Below are 14,577 nucleotides of genomic sequence, written 5' to 3' on the forward strand. Positions count from 1 at the left end.
AAAGCTCTGGTTTACTATGAAGAAAAGGACCAAAACTCAAAGAGCCAAGAACTAGACATTTTTCACAAGATCATATCTGGAAAAGGTTACTGAATGTAATTCACTTTTCTAGTTGTAAAAGCTACATGAGAAAAATACAACAGTCATTTTATCACAAGAGGTAACCAGAGTCATGCCACAATACCACTCTTAAATCATATTTGCCACACTGACCTTTTGTTTCACTCACCTCTGTATAAAAATCCTCTGGAATGTAATTTAAAACAATCCAGCTCTTTCCCCCAAAATTTATATTATAGTGATACCTTCCTATGAATATGTAATGAATAAAGCATTTTATATATCTAAAATCACATTTATTATTTTATTTTATAATAATAAACATTTACTTTCAAGGTGTTTCATTTTTTTCATTGTCAAAGAACAATGCTCTTTGCAGAGAATATTATATATACAACTATCTACAATATATCTTCTTTGGTATTATTTAAGATAGTTTAACCCCAAACAGGGATAACTTCAATACTGATTAGTAATTTTTAGTAAGAAAGCTATCTATTTGAAATTTTGTGTGCTTTCTTAAAAGGAAACAAAATGCTGTTAAGACAATATCCTCCATGAGGATGAAGTTGAGAAAGAGGTGCTGACATATTTAACACTGACACAGTAAAAAAAACTTCAATAAAAATACTACAAATCTTATTGCTAGATGCAAAGAAAGTTTCAGCCCTGTGGCTTCCATCAGTGGCTTACATGAGTTTTGTTCAAAGATCAAGTTGGTGGATTGTTGCTAAAATATCAGAGAGGCAACAGGTCAGAGAAACAGGAGATATCCAGGAAGGATATCACAAGACTAAGAACACATGAGTAGGCTCAGCTAAGAAAGCAATTTTGTTTCTATTTTAACTAAACTCAAGGAAGCAGAAAAAAAAATCCTTGATAAGCACATTGCAAAGAGAATGCCCACCCTTAAAAAATAGCAAAGTGAGCAAAAAGATGGTTCTATTGAAGAATATTGACAGCCCCAAACCTCTCAGATTTCCCTGAAAGAATAACCTGGTGTGCTAATCACAGTGGATACACTGCGTTTTGACTGCTGGGTGAACATTAACCGGAGTTACTTAGTTATTACGGGCAGATGCAGACAAATGAAGTTTACTGCATGCGCCTCTGGTACATGGCAGAAAGCACGTGATCTAATTTCATCGTGGGTTGGCAATGTTTACTATCTTTAAGGAAGAGTCTATTCTTTCTAAATCAATGAAATTTTTGTGGGAAAAAAAACATCACTCTAGCACATTACTCCCAGTTTTTTTTGTTTTTGTTTTTTTGGTGCAAACCTATCGAGTTAACAAGGCTCAAACTTTTAATTATAATGTTTAATTTAATTTCAATAATTGAAAATATTTAAATTAACTTATACTCTCGACTAAAGTAGTTTTTAAAAGGCTATCTACTGATATATTGTTAAACCATATTCATTTATTTTTGTTCTAGTACTTTTGATTCACTGAATAGTACTTCTTTAAATCTCTCGTGGTAATTTCAATTTTTTCCTCTAAATCTCTCCTAGCAACTGAAAGCTTTCCCTCTAATTCTCTCCTAACAATTTAAATGTCTATAGAGACCTTTCTTTGGCTAGTCTTTGGTTGCGTTCTGATCAGTTTTGCTTGCTCCACTTCACCTAAGATTTCGGTTTTAGTTTCATGTTAATTTCCTCAAATCTCCTGGCAGGCTTCGCCGGTGTCTTGGCGAACAATAGCAGTCTTGAATTTACTTACTCTGAGACTTTTTTTTTTTTTATTTCAATCAGGAGCATGTTCTAAAAAATCCTCAGACACTCCGCTGCCCAGCTGCCCGGATTTCCTTGAGTTGCTGTCCCCACGCCGCTCGGTGCCCGGGGCTGGGCTGAAATCCGCGGGCGCTCCGCAGCCGCACAGCCGCCTCCCCAGCGCAGATGCCGAACCAGCGCCTCCTTACTCTTCGGCGCCCAACCAGCCTGGACTTCCTGCACGACCGTCCTTACCTGTTCACCTGCAGGAAGCGGGGGGCAGGGCTCCTGCACCCACGTTCCCAGGCTCGCCTGGGCTCCTTTCCTTCCCGGGAGGCAATGACCCTCACACCTGGCCGCGGAGGACGGAGAAGAACTTAACAGCGGAGATCCCGGACCTGCGGGGCGGCAGGTTGGGAAACACCTTCCTCCCGCTGCCGGGCAGTGCAGGTCACGTGACTTTGTTGTGCGGTCAACAGGCCCCTTGTCAATCAACCAGCAAACTAGAAAGGCTTTTGTGTATTTTAAAACGTGATTGTTTTAGGGAACTCAAAGTGTCACTCTCACTAAATCGCCCAGAGCATGGTATGATTGGCACTGTTAATGGATCAAAGGACAAGGCATTTCCAACTGTTAAAGATTATCTAAAGCTGTGTTTTCTTTTTTACAGAATGTGAAGAAATTCATCTAAACCACCAATGTCACTAATATCTCTTGTAACATCACAAGATTTTACTTGACATCACCACCCTTTATAAAAAGCTCCCAGACTTACTTATCTGTATATTTATTTGGTCTGCTTTGAGGAGCAGGTGAGAACAAATCTTCTAGACTCAAGCTTGGCTGCCCATCAGTCCTCTGGGGAGATTTTCTGTTTTGTTTCATTTTTTAAAAAGACCAATACTTGGGGGTTTTCCTGGTGGCTCAGTGGAGAGGAGTCCACCTGCTGATGCAGGGGACATGGGTTTGCTCCCTGGTGAGGGAAGATCCCACGTGCCATGGAGCAACTAAGTCTGTGCACCCCGACTACTGAACATGTGCTCTAGAGCCTGGGACCTGCAGCTACTGAAGCCTGCCCCACGCCTACAGCCTGCAGTCTGCAGCAAGAGAAGCCACAAGAAGCCGCTGCTCAATGCAACTAGAGAAAAAGCCTGCGCACAACAATGAAGACCCAGGGCAGCCAAATTAAAAAAAAACAAAAACTAATACCTGGACCCCACTCCAGGCCAACTGAAATGTAATCTTTAGAAGTGTGATTGGGACATATTTTCTTCTAAAATTTCCTTCAGGCCAGTCTAATGTGAAGCCAGTATTGAGAATTCCATTCTAGACCAATAGTTGTGAAATTTGTTCCTGGTAAGAATTACCCAGAAAATGGGTCAGTAAGCACCTTAGTGACATTTAGATTTTGAGAAACATGGCTCTAGTCCCCCACTGTCAGAGATGCAGTCACAAGCTGAATTTAGCTATTTAAATCTAAATTAGGATAAGAAATTCAGTACAAGTAGCCACATGTGTGGATTACAGACCAGTTCTATTCCTGCAGAAGGGTCTAGAGGACAGCACTGTCCTGGACTGTCTGTCCTGGGGATCAGCCGTGACTTGTGCAGAGTCTACCCTCGTGAAGATTCCAGAATAGCAAGGGACAGAGCTATGAACACACAGGTTCGGAAAGAGGAAGTTCAAGGAAGGCCTCTCTGAGGAAGTGACTTTGCAGTGTGACAGTTCAACGGTTGTTAATGGTTGTAGAGTTACAATGAGAAAGCCTAAGGACAGTTCAAAGACAAAAGAGACCCTGGAAGGAAGTCTTGTTTTAAATATCAATCACATTCACAAGCTATCATTGTAATTAAGCAGATGGGAAGGTAAGGTGTCATCCCATTTAAAGAATTCAAGAAGCTAAGGCTTTCCACTTCAGGGAAAGAACAAATCTAACAGTTCAGAAAAACTGTGGAGAAATAAGTTCCCCTTTCCACATATCCATACTCAGAGATAGACACATATACAAACTCTCTCTCTTCCAAAAATACAGAGCCTGAATGCAACCTAGAATTGCTGTTTTTGTGACAAAAGGCCTCAGTGATGATCACATGGTTAGGTCTTGCTCCAGATTCATTGAGAAACTGAGACTCCCATTGTTGTGAATTCCCTAAAATCTGAGTATGAGTTGGGGACACAGTCAGGCTTGAGGACACATTATAGAATATCCCTCTCCAGGGCTTCTTACGTCAGGCTGCAGAGACACCTGAAACATGGACAATCCAAATGTTTTTTCAAGTTGTTTCATGAGCATTCATGCCTGAGCATGAAGTTTTGTGTTGAAGGAATCTTGGTAACCTCTAGAAGATGTGGGTTACCTTCACCTTCTGACCCTTTATCTTGGCAGAGTCATTCATTCTCTCTCAACTTCAGTTTTCTAGTATGTAAAATGCCAATAATAAGATCTGTGTACTTTGCCCTTGTGAAATAAAATTCATATTTTATGCCAAGACAGGGATTCCCAGGTAGCTTAAGGGTAAAGAATCCATTCTCTTGCCATTGCAGGAGATCCAGGAGACCTGGGTTCGATCCCTGGATCAGGAAGATCCCCTGGAGAAGGAAATGGCAACCCACTCCAGGATTCTTGCCTTGAAAATCCCATGGATTGAGGAAGCTAGCAGACTACAGTCCATAAAGTCACAAAGAGTCGTACATGACTAAGTTGCACACACATACACATACGTGGGAAGACAAGAAGAATTTAAACGTAAAATTTCTCCTCTGACCAGTGACTGCTCTGCACTCTGCATTGTGGATGTGCATTTATGCATGGACCGGACCTCCCAAATCAGCAGGAATACTTCAGTTCAGTTCAGTTCAGTCACTCAGTTGTGTCCAACTCTTTGCGACCCCGTGGACTGCAGCACATCAGGGCCCCCTGTCCATCTTGGAGTTTTCTGCAACAACACATTTCGAAAGCATCAATTCTCCAGTGCTAAGCTTTCTTTATATTCCAACTCTCACACCCATACATGACTACTGGAGAAACCATAGCCTTGACTAGACGGACCTTTGTTGGCAAAGTAATGTCTCTGCTTTTTAATATGCTGTCTAGGTTGGTCATAACTTTTCTTCCAAGAAGCAAGCATCTTTTAATTTCATGGCTGCAGTCACCATCTGCTGTGATTTTGGAGCCGAAAAAAATAAAAATCTCTCACTGTTTCCCCATCTATTTGCCATGAAGTGATGGAAACAGATGCCATGGTTTTACTTTTTTATATTTTGAGTTTTAAGCCAGCTTTTTCACTCTCCTCTTTCACTTTCATCAAGAGGCTTTTTAGTTCTTCACTTTCTGCCATAAGGGTGGTGTCATCTGCATATCTGAGGTGATTGATATTTCTCTCCACAATCTTGATTCCATCTTGTGCTCCATCCAGTCCAGCGTTTCTCATGATGTCCTCTGCATATCAGCTGAAGAAGCAGGGTGACAATATATAGCCTTGACGTACTCCTTTCCCAATTTGGAATGAGTCTGTTATTCCACGGCCAGTTCTTTTTTTTTTTTTTTTAATTTTTCCATTTATTTTTATTAGTTGGAGGCTAATTACTTTACATCATTGCAGTGGTTTTTGTCATACATTGAAATGAATTAGCCATGGATTTACATGTATTCCCCATCCCGGTCCCCCCTTCCACCTCCCTCTCCACCCGATCCCTCTGGGTCTTCCCAGTGCACCAGGCCTGAGCACTTGTCTCATGCACCCAACCTGGGCTGGTGATCTGTTTCACCCTAGATAATATACATGTTTCGATGCTGTTCTCTTGAAACATCCCACCCTCACCTTCTCCCAGAGTCCACAAGTCTGTTCTATACATCTGAGTCTCTTTTTCTGTTTTGCATATAGGGTTATCGTTACCATCTTTCTAAATTCCATATATATGTGTCCATATACTGTAATGGTCTTTATCTTTCTGGCTTACTTCACTCTGTATAATGGGCTCCAGTTTCATCCATCTCATTAGAACTGATTCAAATGAATTCTTTTTAATGGCTGAGTAATATTCCATGGTGTATATGTACCATAGCTTCCCTATCCATTCGTCTGCTGATGGGCATCTAGGTTGCTTCCATGTCCTGGCTGTTATAAACAGTGCTGCGATGAACATTGGGGTGCACGTGTCTCTTTCAGATCTGGTTTCCTCGGTGTGTATGCCCAGAAGTGGGATTGCTGGGTCATATGGCAGTTCTATTTCCAACTTTTTAAGAAATCTCCACACTGTTTTCCATAGTGGCTGTACTAATTTGCATTCCCACCAACAGTGTAAGAGGGTTCCCTTTTCTCCACACCCTCTCCAGCATGTATTGCTTGTAGACTTTTGGATAGCAGCCATCCTGACTGGCGTATAATGGTACGCCATTGTGGTTTTGATTTGCATTTCTCTGATAATGAGTGATGTTGAGCATCTTTTCATGTGTTTGTTACCACGGCCAGTTCTAACTGTTGCTTCCTGGCCCGCATACTGATTTCTCAAGAGGTACATCAGATGGTCTGGCATTCCCATCTTTTTCAGAATTTTCTACAGTTTGTGGTGATCCACACAGTCTAAGGCATTGGTGTAGACAATAAAGCAGAAGTAGATGTTTTTCTGGAACCCTCTAGCTTTTTTGATGATCCAGCGGATGTTGGCAATTTGATCTCCGGTTCTTCTGCTTTTTCTAAATCCAGCTTGAACATCTGGAAGTTCACAGTTCACATATTGCTGAAGCCTGGCTTGGAGAATTTTGAGCATTACTTTACTAGTGTGTGAGATGAGTGCAGTTGTGCGGTAGTTTGAGCATTCTTTGGAATACTTGCTCAATCATAAAGAGTAACATTCTTCCAGCATTGAAAAGACAACTCCTTAAAAGATAACATTCTTCTCGATCTTGTAAAGGGTCACGTGATCTACTATGATGATGTTTAGTCTGGATTATGTAAACTATGAATAAGATGTCATTTGATATATAGCCCTCTGTCTCAAAACACTTACATAACTGTGCCTTGACTTTTGAGATGCTCTTCCTGGTTATAATCCTCAAATTTGGCTCAAATAAAAATTTTCATTTCTTTCTTTGATTGACTGATTAATTTTCCATCAACACCCTTTTGTGTGGTCAAAAGATATAATGGATATAAAATATTGCTATTAAGATTTCTGGTTTCTGCTCTGACATATGAAGATCTTGAAAATTGTCACTACTGCCACCACAATAAGAAAAAAGTTGAACCAACTGAAAATCAGTGATTCTTTTTACACCTACCAGAGAACTGAGGTCACTGGACAAATCACCTCTCTGGAAACTTAAGCAGACAATCCCAGCTGACTAGGAGCAGAAACCCCTGTCGCCAGTCATAGATGGGGCAGTAATCTGAGCACACCTTGGGACCGAGTGTGAACTTGACAGAGTGGAAAACTCTGAGGCAGCAGGATGTAGGCTTAGGTCAACACCCACACTTTCATGACTTTTAGCTTGAGGAGCCCTACCCGTTTTCCCTGTGAAGATAAGACAGAAAGTCCCTCTTGGGTCTGGCAAGGAGGAGGAGCAATAGCTTTGAAATACACATAAAACTTTCTGTCCCTGAAACAAAGGCTGCATGAACACTCAGTCGCTCGGCCATGTCCAGCTCTTTGTGACCCCATGAACTGTAGCCCACCAGGCTCCTCTGTCTATGGGATTTCCCAGGCAAGAATACTGGTATGGGTTGCCATTTCCTTCTTCAGGGAATCTTCCCCACCTGGGGATCGAACTGACATCCCTTGCATCTCCTGCAGTGGCAGTTGGATTCTTTACCACTGAACCACTTGGGAAGTTGAAACAAAGCTAGTCCTCAAGGGTCATTTCTGTATCAGAGCTCTATCTGATCTCGAGGGAGAATAATTAGAGAACTTCTGCTCCTTCAAGCCTGTCACACGTGAGGAGAAAAAGAACTGCTGGTTCCCACTTGTATATTTGAAGATTTTGCAGGTTGTCATGCCTATCATCACAAGAAAGTTGAACAACTATTCATAGCCCAGGGATTCCAGGTGGCTAAAAATGGAGATTTTAATCATAAGATTATAGACTGTATCCCCTTCCCAATTCCTTACTTTCCAGTTACAGAAGTGGATTATAACTGAGAGCTGCAGGACACAGATACAGTTCAGGAAGGAGTTTCTAAGAAAACCCAAAGACAAAAGAGCAGACAAAACAAATGGCATTAAAGGAAAGTGAAACCTCTGCTTAGCAAATATTAAACACTGCTTAACTCGTGGCCATTTTAACATAAAAGCTCACACTAAAGACTTGCTTATCTCAGTTTCTATTATCTGATACGTTATGCCTGGCTTGTAAAAAAATGCTGAAATGTGAGCAGTCTGAAGAAATAGAGCAAGCGTCAGAAGCAGACTTGAAATTGGTAGAGGTTTTGGAATTATCGGAGTGGGAACTTAAAATACTTACAATTAATATGCCAAGAGGTTTACTGGAGAAATTAGACAACATGCAAGAACAGATGTGTAACATATGCAGAGAAATAAAAAAAACTCTAAGAATCAAAAGAAAGTGTTAGAAAACAAAGCACTGAAACAGAAATGAAGAACACTTTTCACAGTTGAGAAAGAATCCATGAATCTGAATATATGTCAATAGAAACATCTCAAATTTCAGTATAAAAACAGATTTTTTTATTTTTTATTTTTATTTTTTTTTCATTTATTTTTATTAGTTGAAGGCTAAATTACTTTACAATATTGTAGTGGTTTTTGCCATACATTGACATGAATCAGCCATGGATTTACATGTGTTCCCCATCCCAATCCCCCCCTCCCGCCTCCTTCCCCATCTGATCCTTCTGGGTCTTCCCAGTGCACCAGCCCTGAGCACTTGTCTCATGCATCCAGCCTGGGCTGGTGATCTAAAAACAGATTTTTTTTAAAAAGGAACAATATTCAGGAACTATGAAAAATTACAAAAAAGTGTAAAATATAGGTAATGTGAGTACCAAACAGAAAAGAAAGGATATGAATATTTGAAGCAATAGTGCCTGAGAATTTTCCAGAATTGATGCCAGATACCAAACCAGAGACTCACAAAGTTCAGAAAACACCAAATAGGATAAATACAAAATTATCTACATGTTAGTTATCATATTCAAATTGAAGAATATCAGACAAAGAAAAAAATACTGCAAAAGCTGGAGGAGAAAATTACCTTACCTATGGCAAAGCAAGAATAGAATTACATCAGATATCTCTCTTCAGAAACCAGGCAAATGAGTGGAATGGAACATTTAGAGTGCTGAAAGAAAAATCCACCAATGTATAATTCTGAATCAAGTTAATTATCCTTCAAAAGAGAAGAGGAAATAGACTTTCTCAGACTCCCACCCCCTCCATAAAAAAAGAAGGGGGGAATCTTTCACTACTAGATATACCTTGGAAGAAATGTTAAAATAAGTTCTTCATAGACAAGAAAATGATATAGTCAGAAACTTTGATCTACATGAAGAAAGGTAGAACATGAAAAAAGAATAAACAAAAGTAAAAATAAGATTTTTATTCTTAATTGATCTAATAGGTAACTTCAAAATAATGATAGCAACAATATATCTGATAGGGACAGAATGAAGGGACGAAGTAGGTGATTGTATTGTTAATCCCACTCAGTTCAGTCGTTCGGTCATGTCCAACTCTTTGCAACCCCATGAATCGCAGCACACCAGGCCTCCCTGTCCATCACCAACTCCCGGAGTTTACTCAAACGTGTCCATCGAGTCAGGGATGCCATCCAGCCATCTCATCCTCTGTCGTCCCCTTCTCCTCTTGCCCCCAACCCACCCAGCATCAGGGTCTTTTCCAATGTGTCAGCTCCTAGCATGAGGTGGCCAAAGTATTGGAGTTTCAGCTTCAGCATCAATCCTTCCAATGAACACCCAGGACTGATCTCCTTCAGGATGGACTGGTTGGATCTCCTTGCAGTCCAAGGGACTCTCAAGAGTCTTCTCCAACACTACAGTTCAAAAGCATTAATTTTTTGGTGCTCAGCTTTCTTCACAGTCCAACTCTCACATCCATACATGACCACTGGAAAAACCATAGCCTTGACTAGATGGACCTTTGTTGGCAAAGTAATGTCTCTGCTTTTTAATATGCTGTCTAGGTTGGTCATAACTTCCCTTCCAAGGAGTAAGCGTCTTTTAATTTCATGGCTGCAGTCACCATCTGCAGTGATTTTGGAGCCCAAAAAAAAACAAAGACTGACACTGTTTCCACTGTTTCCCCATCTACTTCCCATGAAGTGATGGGACAAGATGCCATGATCTTAGTTTTCTGAATGTTAAGCTTTAAGCCAACTTCTTAATTCTCCTCTTTCACTTTCATCAGGAGGCTTTTTAGTTCCTCTTCACTTTCTGCCATAAGGGTGGTGTCATCTGCATATCTGAGGTTATTGATATTTCTCCTGGCAACCTTGATTCCAGCTTGTGCTTCTTCCAGCCCAGTGTTTCTCATGATGTACTCTGGGTATAAGTTAAGTAAGCAGGGTGACAATATACAGCCTTGATGCACTCCTTTTCCTATTTGGAACCAGTCTGTTGGCCCATGGCCAGTTCTAACTGTTGCTTCCTGACCTGCACACAGGTTTCTCAAGAGGCAGGTCAGGTGGTCTGGTATTCCCATCTCTTTCACAATTTTCCATAGTTTATTGTGATCCACACAGTCAAAGGCTTTGGCATAGTCAATAAAGCAGAAATAGATGTTTTTCTGGAACTCTCTTGCTTTTTTGATGATCCAGCAGATATTGGCAATTTGATCTCTGGTTCCTCTGCCTTTTCTAAAACCAGCTTGAACATCTGGAAGTTCACGGTTCACATATTGCTGAAGCCTGGCTTGGAGAATTTTGAGCATTACTTTACTAGCGTGTGAGATGAGTGCAATTGTGCTTATTTGAACATTCTTAGGGATTGCCTTTCTTTGGGATTGGAATGAAAACTGACCTTTTCCAGTCCTGTGGCCACTGCTGAGTTTTCCAAATTTGCTGGCATATTGAGTGCAGCACCTTCAGAGCACCATCTTTCAGGATTTGAAATAGCTCAATTGGAATTCCATCACCTCCACTAGCTTTGTTCATAGTGATGCTTTCTAAGGCCCACTTGACTTCACATTCCAGGATGTCTGGCTCTAGGTGAGTGATCACACCGCTGTGATTATCTGGGTCATGAAGATCTTTTTTTACAGTTCTTCTGTGTATTCTTGCCACCTCTTCTTAATATCTTCTGCTTCTGTTAGGTCCATACCATTTCTGTCCTTTATTGAGCCCATCTTTGTATGAAATGTTCCCCTGGTATCTCTAATTTTCTTGAAGAGATCTCTAGTCTTTCCCATTCAACTGTTTCCCTCTACTTCTTTGCACTGATCACTGAAGAAGCCTTTCTTATCTCTCCTTGCTATTCTTTGGAACTCTGCATTCAAATGGGTGGATCTTTCCTTGTTTCCTTTGCTTTTTGCTTCTCTTCTTTTCACAGCTATTTGTAAGGCCTCCTCAGACAGCCATTTTGCTGTTTTGCAATTCTTTTTCTTGGGGATGGTCTTGATCCCTGTCTCCTGTACAATGTCATGAACCTCTGTCCATAGTTCATCAGGCACTCTATCAGATCTAATCCCTCAAATCTATTTCTCACTTCCACTGTATAACCGTAAGCAATTTGATTTAGATCATACCTGAATGGCCTAGTGGTTTTCCCTACTTCCTTCAATTTAAGTCTGAATTTGACAATAAAAAGTTCATGATCTGAGCCACAGCCAGCTCCCAGTCTTGTTTTTGCTGACTGTATAGAGCTTTTTCAACATGTACACACTACTATATATAAGATAGATAAACAACAAGGACCTACTGTATAGCTCAGGAAACTATTTTAAGTATCTTGTAATAATCTATAACAAAAAATATACATGTATGTATGTGTATGTGTGTGTATAACTGACTCATTTTGCTGTGTACTTGAAACACTGTAAATCAACTCTTTACAAAGATTGAAGGCAGAAGGAGAAGAGGGGGACAGAGGATGAGATGGTTGGATGGCATCACCGATTCAATGGACTTGAACTTGGGCAAAATCTGGAAGATGATGAGGGACAGAGAAGCCTGGCATGCTGCAGTCCATAGCATCACAAAGAGTTGGACATGACTTGGCAACTGAACAACAAAATCAACTATATTTCAATAACAAAGTAAATAAAAAATAAAACCTACAAAAGTATTAGGTCTGTGATTATTTTGTTAAAGTTAACACTATTTCATATGCTAGTTAAAGTATATCAACTACATAAATATGAAAAGATGTAGATAGATAGATAGATATGTTTTTTTAATTTGATTAACTTTTATACCATTCACTGAATATAAGAGACAAGTTTATAAAGTGAAACATATACTGAGAAGTACCATTTTATCCTTTCAATTAGTAATAAAAACCAATTACTTCCCATTTTGATCTCTGAACACCTGTTTATCATTTGATGGCTCTTCTGGATAAGTATGGATGTAAGATCTAGGCTTCCTTTCTCTTTCCCATAGTTGCTAAATGATCTTCTTGGATATAATATTTGCTATCCTTATCCCAAATTTAGATTCTATACAGAATGAGGAACTGTGAATTGCAGAAAAATCCTCTTTATTCACTAGATAGTGTAATAATTCACTTCACTGTTGAACTTTCACTGGGTTCTTTGCAAAAAAGGCATCAATTTAAAACAAATAATTTTCAAGAAGAGTTTTATTATATCATGAAAGCAAACAAAAATTTCCAAGAATAACGTGACACTAGAAAAATATGCTGTGAGCATTGATGATGCAAAATGTTAAAGTAAATGTTCCTTCCCCAATCCAATGCTTATTTATCATGTAAATTATTTCACAATAAAGTTTACTTCAATGAAAAATAAAACAATTACACTTTATTGAGTTTTTAAAATCGGGTTCACAAAAAAGTTAGATCTTTATTCTTGAAAAAGTTTACTATAATATGCTGAACCAGTGATAGTTTTAATCACCTATTTTGAGTTTAGGAGAGAACTAACACCATTTATTTGCTTTTATTTATTCATATTAATTTTATGAAGTCTTGGAAGCAGTGTAGAATGAGAACATAATAGGAATGAAATATAAAAAACAGAGAACTTATAAATGAGAGCAGAAAATCAAGATGAAATGAAACAAAAGGTCCAGATTCTAAGAACCCATATATTTGCTATGCAAACTAGTAGTAAATTTTAGAGGCATCTTTATAAAGTGGAAGCCAGCCATAAAAGCCTATATTTGAGGCATTTTTAAGGTATTGTTTTTTAAAATCTTTTGACCATGCTGAGAGGAACATGTCATCTTAGTTCCCTGACCAGGCATCAACCTGTACCCTCTGCCGTGGATGCCCAGAGTCTTAACCACTGGACCACCAGAGACATCCCCTTAAGTTAATATTAATTGGATATCCATGCATCCTTGACACTCATGTATTCATCTGAGAGTCTTTATGGAGGACACACAATAAACTGGAGAGTGTGTCCGCATCAGGAAGAGACAACAATCCATGCACCAGCTCAGCTCTCAGCTACCCCGGGCAGAGGTATCATCTATAATGAAAGTGAAAGTGAAGTCACTCAGTTGTGTCTGACTCTTTGTGACCCTGTAGACTGTAGCCCACCAGGCTCCTGCATCCATGGAATTTTCCAGGCGAGAGTACTGGAGTGGGTTGCCATTTCCTTCTCCAGGGGAACTTCCTGACCCAGGGATTGAACCCAGGTCTCCTGCATTACAGGCAGATGCTTTACCATCTGAGCCACCAGGGAAGCCCATCATACATAACACACGAGGTCTATTAAACAGTAATGCGTGTGAAGGAAATACTAAAGGAAAGAGAAAGAAGAATGTTTGTGAGTGTGGGTATATGTGGGGAGCTGCGTTTCTGGAAATGTCATCAGGGAAGGCCTCCCTGGGAGTGGAACACTGAGGGATGGCCTAGCAGGGGGAGAGGGGAGGGAACAGTGATGCCCTGATGCTCCTGAGGAAGGCAACGGGGTCCCTGTGTGTGGGCCTGGGGTGGTGAGAAGAGGGTGGGGCCAGGGAGGAAATAGGAGGCAAGCAGGATAGGAAGGGGCCTTCCCAGGTGGCACTAGTGCTAAAGAACCTGCCTGCCAGTGCAAGAGATGTAAGAGAGGTGGGTTAAATCCCTGAGTAGAGAAGATCCCCTGGGGGAGGGCATGAAAACCCTGCTCCAGTATTCTTGCCTGGAGAATCCTATGGACAGAGAAGCCTGGCAGGCTGTGGTCCATAAGGTTGAAAAGAGTTGGATACAGTGAAGTGACTTAGCACACAGGCAGGAGAGGAGGGTCCTTGTGGGGTCTCCAGAGGACTCTGCTTTTCCTCTGGGGAAGGTGGGGAGAAGTTCAAGTCCTGTGATCACAGAAGATGTATTAGTTATTTATTACTGTATAACAAATTGTCCCAAATACATTATCTTGGGGAATATTAGATATTTGTCCTCTCTCACAGTTTCTGTGGGCCAGGAATTCAGGAACATTTTGGGTAGGGTTCTCACTCAAAGTCTCTCCTGAAGCTGCATGGAGACACTGGCTATGGTTCCTGGCATCTGAAGATGTGGATGGGCCCCGAGACTCCACCTCCGAGGAGGCTTGCTCATGGGATGGGCACACTGGCTGTCTCTCAGGGGAGACCACAGTTTCTCTTCATGGGCCTCATCAGAGGACTGCTTGAGTGTCCTCATGACAACGTGGCATCCCCAGGGTGAGAACTC

The 14,577-nt window shown here is 40.6% G+C and overlaps 1 protein-coding gene across 3 annotated transcripts in view; it reads right to left on the reverse strand.

Annotated features, from left to right (window-relative positions):
* Window positions 1–14,575, reverse strand: part of TMEM144 (transmembrane protein 144) — a 59,811-nt gene extending 45,236 nt beyond the window's left edge. Inside the window, exon 1 of one of the 3 annotated variants that reach the window (XM_020878185.2) lies at window positions 14,362–14,575. The gene's annotated coding sequence lies outside the window, so the exon portion shown is untranslated. Of the gene's footprint in view, window positions 1–2,026; window positions 2,243–14,313; window positions 14,337–14,361 lie in introns of those variants that run through there. The other 2 variants (XM_020878182.2, XM_020878184.2) reach the window with 2 other exon arrangements.
* Between the last annotated feature and the right edge of the window lie 2 nt (window positions 14,576–14,577).

Source organism: Odocoileus virginianus, chromosome 12 (assembly GCF_023699985.2).
Source record: "Odocoileus virginianus isolate 20LAN1187 ecotype Illinois chromosome 12, Ovbor_1.2, whole genome shotgun sequence".
Taxonomy (NCBI): Eukaryota; Metazoa; Chordata; class Mammalia; order Artiodactyla; family Cervidae; genus Odocoileus; species Odocoileus virginianus.